The sequence below is a fragment of the Calonectris borealis genome, chromosome 3, assembly GCF_964195595.1.
Source record: "Calonectris borealis chromosome 3, bCalBor7.hap1.2, whole genome shotgun sequence".
Lineage (NCBI taxonomy): Eukaryota > Metazoa > Chordata > Aves > Procellariiformes > Procellariidae > Calonectris > Calonectris borealis.
In genome coordinates, this window is record NC_134314.1 from 9,629,097 (window position 1) to 9,639,720 (window position 10,624).

Sequence of the window (10,624 nt, forward strand, 5' to 3'; positions counted from 1 at the left end):
GTTTTATGTTATAATCTACTAATCATATGGGCATGCTTAATGCAACAGGAGTGCTGTGTTGTCCCCAGGAGTATTACATTAGTTGCACTCATGGTAAAGGCATGTAATACCTGCTGTATTCAGTTAGAAACTCCTTAATGTAACTTTCCATGAGAATATAGTCCTACTGGGTATTGATACTGCTGTGGAACATTCAAAATATTTTTAATATTATGCACAAGCATAACCTCCCACAACCACTGCCTCCATTGCCCTTACATAAGTCTGTAAAGGGACCATTAAAAATCCATTAAGCATGTTAGTTTGCACAGCTTTCAGGGAATCTTGCTGCAAGTTTTGCTATTTCAACACTTACAGGCTTCTATTAAACACAGCAATCTTTGAGCTATAAGGGTTTACTGGAATGGCCCATTAAGTGAGAGTTTTCTAGGGGGGATTATGTCTGGGAGAAGGAGGGGAGATCAGAGTTGTAATTATACAAATGGGTTTTGTTTTCTGTATGTTGTTTTTAAAGTAAAAGTGATTTCTGTTATCTCAAGAACCCCAAAAGCAAAACATTAAAGTATAAATGGATGGTGTCATGATTACGTATTTATAAGGGATTCAGGAAACTGGTTTCAAGTATTTGACTTCAGATTTCAGAAAAAAAAAAAAATCACTTAAGAACTGGTCTGGAAGTGCTGAATATCTAAAAAGTTATGTCTATTTAAACCAGAGCTGTAGCTGTCAGGATCTCTTAGAATCAGGCATTTTTCATTTCTATAATACAGAGTTAATAATACTTCCTTTTATCCTCCTGTCTATTTGGGTATTAAGCTTTTTAGGGTAGGGGCAGGCTCACTTATGACCTCTAGTTTCTCATATGATTCTAAAAAAATATTAATGAGGAAAAATATGCCTGTCTGGAAGATCTTTTCACTTGCTTCATTGGTATTCACATAGAAGACTGTCTTAAAAAATCATTGGATACTCATTTCAACAGCATATGCAGCTATACTTGTTCTCTCTGGCCGTTTAGGCTTGCATTTTTACATGATTTTTTTCATTGGCAATCACTGCCCTTACATCGTGAAAGGAGATTCATAAAGACTCATTGCAAGCTATTGTGAGGATAGATTGGTTCCTCCATATGAGGTCTAGCGTTTGAATTGTTTGTTATTTCTGGGAAGGCACCAAAATCCTGAGACGGAATCAAGCTGCTTATGGGAATATGTGGTACTTGACTGGAATAGTAAAGTTTCATATACTTTTTGTTTGGAAAGTGGTATCTATCTTTAATTTTAATATGCATAAAAATCTGGTTAATGTTTTCCAACTTTAAAAAGAAATACAATTATTTGTATTTGTTGTTTTCAAATAGTTGAATACTTCCGTGTTTGGCAAAAGGAATTTGATACTTGGCGTGAGCACAGTCCTGGGGTCAGCACTTTACTCTCCTCATGTCTTCAATCCATTCAGGTTTGGCTGAATCGTAAGCTGCCAAAAATCACTACTCCCCATCTGTGCTTTCCTCACTAGAGCTTGCTAGAGGCTGTCTGCTAAAATCCGTCAGCATCCTATCAGTCCTGCCCATGTACCAACCTAGCATCTCGTTTAAGTATGCCACAAAAATGAAGTTCCAGATGGGATCATGCAAAACTGGTTCCCTTCCAGCTGCTCTTTCCTCATTTAAACAATACTGTAGGTTCATACGGAAGGGAGATTGGGCTGATAATGACAAGAGCATAAGTTCAAGTTTTACTTTTTTTCATTAAGATGCTTCTCTTAAATCTGTGCCTTTCTCACTTCTTATTATACCTCATCTAAAAGTTGCACAATCTGGAAAGTGATCTCTAATGTGGAGCAGCCAGGATGAAGGAATGCTGTTCTGTCAAAAGATCCGCCAAGTCTTAACATAACAAGTCTTGAGCACTTTATTGTGTTGTCTATGCAATGAGACTGCTCGTGCATATATAACCTCAAGTGCAAATTTCAAACCTTCAGGTTTGATCATCTTATTTTTCCTAAGGCACAAAAGGCAGGCAGTGATTTATTATCTTTTCACATGCAATTGCTTGTAGGCAATTCAGAGACCTGAAGAACTTTTAAAAGAGGACAGATTTATGCATGCAACTTTAATTTTCCCATGTACTGACTGTTGAATGCTTGATGTTGCAAATGTGGTAGCACTGATTGGAAGCCTCACCTAAAATGCAATATATTCTAGGTCTACCTATGCCTGCAACTGATTTTGAATATAACACATTCCTGTGAATGGTATCCTCTGCAAGGCAAGTGTGTATATGTTGCCAACTGATAATATTTTTGTAGGAACACAGCCAACCAACAGACATGGTCTGTTCAGCTGAAGCTCAATACAAAGAACTTTGAGGCAGTAGGGAGTAAAGGAAAATATTTACATGTTCAAGGGAATACACAAGATGACTCAGGAATCATTTCCATTCTTTCTTTTCTGCACTTCCATGAATATGAATCCTGCTTGCATGTGAACTTGCATCTTGTTTTTCACTTTATTCAGTAAAAAGAAAGGAATCCATATTTATGGGAATGGTTTCATTTCCTATAGCATTCTGCACTGGGAGCCTGATGGATCTGAGAAACTGCAGTAATGGGAGCTGACAGTGATGGATGGTGGAAAAACCAAGAACCCCACAACTGATCAGAAGAGGGTGCTATTATTCTGGGATGGTCTTGCATCATCCGTGCCAGAACACAGACAATGCCTCAACGAGATTCTGGAGGATGCTGCTTTTCATCACAGATGTAATATTAAGGACTTGGCTATCGGTGGTAGTAATTAAAAAGCAATAACACTTTTCACAGTAAGACAAAGTTTTCCTGAATAAACCTGCATTTGGCCACTTGTGTTCTGCGGATAGAAGCTCCCCTACCAAATCAAATTATGGAATTCCTTCTTTTCCTACCCTGCAGCAAACTACTGTGTATTGCTGCTCTACAGTACTGAACAGCTGTTCTTGTTCATCCTACAGGCAATTGCACGTGAAAAGATAATAAATCACTACTTTCCTAATCTTGAAAACACGTATGTGTATTTCAGTCATAAGAACCATGCTGGGTGAATCCATGCTGCTAAATAAAAGACCGCAAAGGAACAAAGAGAGGCACTGACCCCTGGTGATTTACATTGCTTAATTATTCTAACTCTCACCAAGAAGAAGCTAAGATGTCTTTGAGCGCAGACTCCAGAGACTGCTCCTCCAAAGCAATGAGAATGAAACTGCATCAGGTTTGGTTCTTTCCACCCCACACTGTCTTTCAATCAAGGAAACATGGTGGGGTGACTTGCACAACTGGAGTGCTGCAAGGGATGGCTATAAACTCTTCAGAAGGGATAGGCAAGGAAGGAGAGGTGGTGGGGTAGCCTTGTATGTTAGGGAGTGTTTTGACTGTCTAGAGCTTGTCGATGGTGATGATAGGGTTGAGTGTTTATGGGTAAGAATCAGGGGAAAGGCCAACAAGGCAGATATGGTGGGGGTCTGTTATAGACCACCCAACCAGGATGAAGCAGCAGGTGAAATATTCTATAAGCAGCTGGGAGAAGTCTCACAATCACTAGCCCTTGTTCTTCTGGGGGACTTCAACTTACCAGACGTCTGCTGGAAATACAATCCAGCGGAGAGGAAACAGTCCAGGAGGTTCCTGGAGTGTGTGGAAGATAACTTCCTGACACAGCTGGTGAGTGAGCCGACTAGGGAAGGCTGGACCTGTTGTCTGTGAACAGAGAAGGACTTGTGGGTGATGTGATGGTTGGAGGCCATCTTGGGCATAGCGATCACGAAATGATAGAGTTTTTGATTCTCGGAGAAGTAAGGAGGGGGGTCAGCAGAACTGCTACTTTGTACTTCCAGGGGCCTGTTTAGGAGCCTGGCTGACAAAGTCCCTTGGGAGGTAGTCCTGAAGGGCAAAGGAGTCCAGGAAGGCTGGACATTCTTCAGGAAGGAAATCTTAAAAGCGCAGGAGCAGGCCGTCCCCATGTGCAAAAAGACGAGCCAGCAGGGGAGAAGACCGGCACGTACAGGACAACCAGGTGATCAGGCCCAGTCAGCATGGGTTTATGAAAGACAGGTCCTGCTTAACTAACTTGATCTCCTCCTATGACCTCCTAAGGTGACCCGCTTAGTGGATGAGGGAAAGGCTGTGATATTTTCTATCGAGACTTTAGTAAAGCCTCCAGTCTTTACTTCTGCTGTTTCCCACAGCATTCTCCTGCAGAAACTGGATGCTCACAGCTTGGACAGGTGTACTCTTTGCTGGGTAAAAAACTGGCTGGACGGCCGAGCCCAGAGAGTTGTGGTCAATGGAGTTAAATCGAGTTGGCGGCCGGTCACAAGCGGTGTTCCCCAGGGCTCAGTTTCGGGGCTGATCCTGTTCAATATCTTTATCAACGATCTGGATGAGGGGATCAAGTGCTCCCTCAGTAAGTTGGCAGATGACACCAAGTTGGGCGGGAGTGTTGATCTGCTTGAGGGTAGGAAGGCTCTGCAGAGGGACCTGGACAGGCTGGATCAATGGGCCGAGGCCAATTTTATGAGGCTCAACAAGGCCAAGTGCCGGGTCCTCCTGCACTTGGATCACAAGAACCCCATGCAACGCTACAGGCTTGGGCAAGAGTGGCTGGAAAGCTGCCCGGAGGAAAAGGACCTGGGGGTGCTGGTTGACAGCCGGCTGAACATGAGCCGGCAGCGTGCCCAGGTGGCCAAGAAGGCCAACGGCATCCTGGCCTGTATCAGAAATAGTGTGGCCAGCAGGAGTAAGGAGGTGATCGTGCCCCTGTACTCAGCACTGGTGAGGCCGCACCTCGAATATTGTGTTCAGTTTTGGGCCCCTTACTACAAGAAGGACATTGAGGTGCTGGAGCGTGTCCAGAGAAGGGCAACGAAGCTGGTGAAGGGTCTGGAGCGCAAGTCTTACGAGGAGCAGCTGAGGTAACTGGGACTGTTTAGTCTGGAGAAGAGGAGGCTGAGGGGAGACCTTATTGCTCTCTACAACTACCTGGAAGGAGGTTGTATCAAGGTGGGTGTCAGTCTCTTCTGCCAAGTAACAAATGATAGAACAGGAGGAAATGGCCTCAGGTTGCCCCAGGGGAGCTTTAGACTGGATATTAGGAAAAATTTCTTCACTGAAAGGGTTATCAAGCGTTGGAACAGGCTGCCCAGGGAAGTGGTTGAGTTACCATCCCTGGACATATTTAAAAGACATGTAGATGCGGCACTTAGGGGCACGGTTTAATGGTGGACTTGGCAATGCTAGGTTAATGGTTGGACTTGATGATCTTAAATATCTTTTCCAACCTAAATGATTCTATGATTTTATGATTCTGTAACTCACATCCATAAGGCTAAACTCACTTATCCACATCCAAAAATTTTTCGAGAGTTTTAGGTAGCCAAGACTATGTTAGAGTCCCCTTACAACAGTACTTACAATTTGACCATATGGATAACCGTGGGATAGTCCCTGAGCCTAGGCATTTTTACATTTTAGTAGTACAGATGTAGCCGCTGAAGCCAATGTGTGTCAACAGAGGGACTATTCATATATACAGAACTATGCCAGCAATGGATTTTTCAATTCTGGGGATAATATGTTTGAGAAAATTAAGAAAGCCTGAGATTTGCTAAAGAAAAACAGGGATTCAGTGGATTTAATTAGTAAAATGTGTAAGGCAATATTTTCTTGTTCTGAAGCCTAGTGACACAGCACAACTTGAACTGCACAATAAAATATCCTTATCCTGACAAACACTGCTGGAATAGTCCTATCTGTGCCAAACCCACATCTTGCCCCAATGTTGAATGGGAGTCTGCTTGTTCATCCTGTCCAAAATTGGGCCAGGGTGGGCTAACATTTTAGCAGAGTCAACAGTCAGGTACTGTTGCTTGGGCCTTATTCTTCACTCTATTTATTTTGCTAATATAGGTAAACTTTTAGGGGATTGTTAATGATCTCATTGCTGGTCAGAAAAAAAAAAAAAAGAAGATTTCTAGAAATATAAACTAAATAATTTTTTTTTTTTAACGTTAAGATTATGTTGATATTTGAAGAGAAATGCAAAATAAGTGCATGAATATATGTGTGTTTCTTACCAGTATAAAGTGTGGACTCATTGCTCATCTACTTTCCTGCAGCATAATCAGCAGAGTCTGGCACCAGGTATTTCAGAAGAAACTGTGAAAAGCCTTCCAGAAAGATGCTACCTAAACCTTGATGGGGTGAGTTTGTCTGAAGCCTGGTCTTAGAAGCAGCCTTGTGAGTTCAGAAAGTGGTGTGCTGTTTTTGCTGACTTTGTTGTTCATCAACTGATTTGATATTTGCTATTATACTGCTACTTCTGTTTTCTGTGCATATTTATAATTTCTGTTTTAATTCTGCTGACCTCTTAGCCTCCTCTGGCAACAGGTTGTACTTAGTCCTGATCAATACCAAGTTAGTTTGCTTTGTGATTTTTTTTTAAACATGAAGCATAGTGACCTGCTCAAATTATCTACAAAAAGTCTGCTTACACAGGAACATGTGGAAAAGCTCATCTGAACTAACTAGGAGTTTGATTTCAAACTATATTAAGATCCTGTATGAACAACTCAAAGTCAGCTTTAAGAGTCACTTTATTTTATATACCTAATGTCTTTTCCTGACTGCCCCTCGTGTAAAAAAAATCCTTATATTCAAGTTTATCCATACAAAGTTCCACTTAATTCCCCATGATGGATGCTTCTGATTTGTTCACTGTAGCTGGAATTTAAGGTGAAAAAGCTTGGATTAGTTAATGTCTACTAATTGACTCTGTAAGGGGATCCATGCTAGAATAATGGTATCATGTGACTTAGACTTGAATTTACTTCATAGTAACTTCCTGATGAAGGCAAAACCTTCACTGCCACCTGTTAAAGTATTATGCATCATTACGAGAGTTGGTATTGGGTACAGTATTGAACAGCAGCTATGCCTGTCTCATGGAGGATATCCCTAGGCAGTGAAACCGCAAGCTGCGATCTAATCTTTTGTAGATGGAATATTTACCCCAGCATTTTAATTCACATTAGGAGTGTATTCACCACACTTTTGTTCTCATGAAGGAAATCAGAAATGAGACTCCTTTTGGATTAAATGAAACAGGAATGGGCTTCAGACTAAGGAGAATACAGTCCACAGGCAGACTACAGTTAGTCCAAATAAAACTCCCTGAACCCCCCTGTACGGTGTGGATGTAGGTCCTCAGCGCCAGCTGCCTCGCTCGACAAACCCATGTTTGTTTATGCTGCATTGATAATGTAGGCATAGCCATAACGGGGTGATTAATGTTGATTGGAAAATCTCTGACAAAAAGAAGTTTTACTTGGGAATGACACGAAAAAGTCCAAAGAGAGTTCAATTTAATACCAGTTATTTTAGAAATCAAGCAGAAGAAGCTTGCCTGACAGGCATTTTCTAAACATCCCCGGTTTCTTGAAAACTCATATACGTGGCGATTGGTTGGTTTCACTGAAGAGACCAGACTATGAAGCTTTGTGTCACTGAGGCAGCCAAGCAGGGAGATTGCCTCTAATCCAGAAATCCCAGAGCTTTCAGAAACTGCAGCCAGGTTCAGTCTCTCAGAGTGGATTGTCTTTATATTAAGAACCCTTGCACTATTCCTGTCACTGAGAATTTTTGGGATTTGTTCTGAATCAAAACTAAACTAAGTTTTGAATATCAAAACCTGATGACATAATTAAATCATCTGTGAAGCAGGAGGAACTGCCTTTCCCCTAACAATTCTGATTAAAAAATATGTATGGGAATAATGATTTTAATTCAGGTCAGAGATAGTTGCATTGCTAGGGCTGCGCAAAGAATAATACCCCATCTATAGCAAGTTCTGCTTGTGTTTCAGTTTCACAAGCATATTCACGTACTAAATTTGAAAGATTCTCTGCAAAACAGTATAAAAATATGTGATAGTCAATTTAAGCTATTCTTTTCACATCTCCTCACAAACACATGAGCTCTGCAAAGCCTTTTGTCTCAGCTGGAAGATGCTTCTGTTTACTCTACCTCACGTCGAAGCTGATTGCCTCTCCAAAGTGTCTGATCTCTGTATATTAGAAAAAGAACAGATTTGAAAGATGCTTATAATTCATTTAATTTCAATTCCTTTACTTTCTTTCATCCAATATTCTAGATAAACAAATAAATGAGGTAATCATTTCAGTGACTATATAATTTTCATTTTCTATTCAGTATGCACAAAAGCCAAAGCTATTTTTCTTTAACACCACTTTTTTTCCTCATAAATTGTAAAGCAGAAAGATCTGTTCATGTCTTTTTTAAGTTCTGCATCTATTCCAGACAAACTTGGCTACTTTAAGGGATATAATGAAAGTATATTGTTTTCTAATTATACTCTCAAAAACCACATTTTAACTGATAAAATTAATTCCCACCTTTGGAATGTTTAACCGGAACAGTTTTCTGTTCTTTTCTGTACATTTTCTGTCAATAGAATATGGGATTTGTTTCAACCATGTTCAATCAAATGTTAGATTTTGACCAATACAGACTTCTGGGAGAACTTTAGGTTTCCCGTAACACCAGTAAAGGTTCAGGGTCTTTTCCAACAGCTTTTGCGAGCCTACAAAAAACAACCCAAGATAAATCACTAGGCTGATTGGATGATTTTAATGCCATGTTACAATATCGATGCCATCTGTGTTATGAAATTTTTCAGACACTCCAATCATTACCACAGCTCCATTATGGGAGGGCTTTAAGCAAGCAGGAGGAAAGAAACAATACCTGCCTCAGAGAGCTGATAAATCTTCCTGTCTCCTTCCCACACATGCACTCTGATGTGGATTAAAATATGTGTTTCTCTGATTCTCAATGATAGTAATGATTAATGACTGTAAATAACAGACACATTGTTTGCCACACACTTTAAACTTCTAAAATGTAAATTAAATCTCCTCTTTTTTTCATAATTATCAATCAGAGAAAAAAACAAAACAAACAAAACAACCCCTCCCTATTTTGTCTTATTTGGAATTTAGTCAGATTTAGGGGTTAAATCTATTCAGTTTTAAAAGAAGAAGAAAATAGAGGATTTGATTGTTTGTGACATTTTGTTCAGAATCAATCATTGTCAGCTCAGGTTAGACTGATTTACTATGAGCCTGCCATAGAAAAGATTTGCCACAAATGGCAAGGCTCTGAGCTGTTTCCACCGCACCGAACATAATGATGGATTTATCATTGCAATCAAGATAGTAAAACAGCATGGTCCCCAGAGTCGTGCACCAGGCAAATTGATCACAACAGCCCTGAAGTTATATAAGGGCTTTGTTTATCTGGTCTCAGTCTGCAGGAGTAGTAATCCAACTTAAGATAAGACACTCTGATCTTTACAGGAGTTTGGACAGGTTTTATCTCCTAAACCAGTATATAGTAGAATTACTGCTGAGGCGTAAAACAACTACCCATTAAATATATACATATATATTTAAAATAAAAGCTAGTCTAATATAAAGAGAAATAATAAATAATGTTATTATTAATATTATAATCTGAGAGTATTGTCTTACTCTGTAATTGAATGAATACCCTGTAATAGTTTAGTGAGAAAGTGAGCAATATGGGAACAAGAACATTTGTTTTAATACATTACCTTTTCATTACAGGCATTCTTTCTTAATTCAGTCAAGAAATGGCAAAGCCAAGCTCTCGGGTCCAAATAAATTAAAGCTAAAGGGAAATATTAGCCCCTCTGCAATAGCACAATGGCAAACAGGGCTTTTACCTATGCAGAAAAATGAAGTCAGCCTGTAGCTTGCATTTCTGAAACCATATTTCAAAGGGAAGAAAGTATTATTATTTCTCTTTGTCTGATGGAGAGTCTGAGCTTTGGAGAGAGGAAGTGATGCTGTGGATAATGGAGATGAACCACCAAAGGCTACTGATGGGGCATCATCTGGGAAGGCTCTAGCCTGTGACTCAGCCCTGCAGACTACTGCTCATTTTCCTGAAATTCCTGGGCCTATAGATAAAGATCCTGAAACAGAACCTGAGAAAGGGATCTGTCCAGTGGGATGATGATATGTTTTTCACAAAGAACCAGAGTGCCATTATTTTGTGGAGTGATGCAGGACTACCAGATTCTTCCCGAGCCTGGCCTTTTTCCCATGTGGGCACAGGGCTTTATGAGCATTCTTCAACCAGGTGCCAGAGACATGAAGAAACTCTAATTTTATCCTGCGTTCAGCCAAGGAAAACCACTGGCTTTTTAAATTCGTATAAAACATGGCTGGGTGTTCTTTGTCATTGGGCTGCACATAGAAAATAAAAATTGAACGGAGAATTCAGGTTTTGGCATATTTGCAAAATAATGAAGAATTTGGGAGCATTCTATAGATCAAAAGGCAGAATTAAGCTCAATCCTCAGAAATAGCTATGAAGAAATGTGATATGCTCCCAAATGGAAAATTCCTTAAATTACATTATAAGTTCTCAGGAGCAGGGATGTATTTTCCTATTTGTTTGACAGGATCTATAATGATATGAACCAATGAACATAGATTAGTATCTCTATCTTAATTTTGAATTTAAATTAAGTTGATTAAATTGTTTT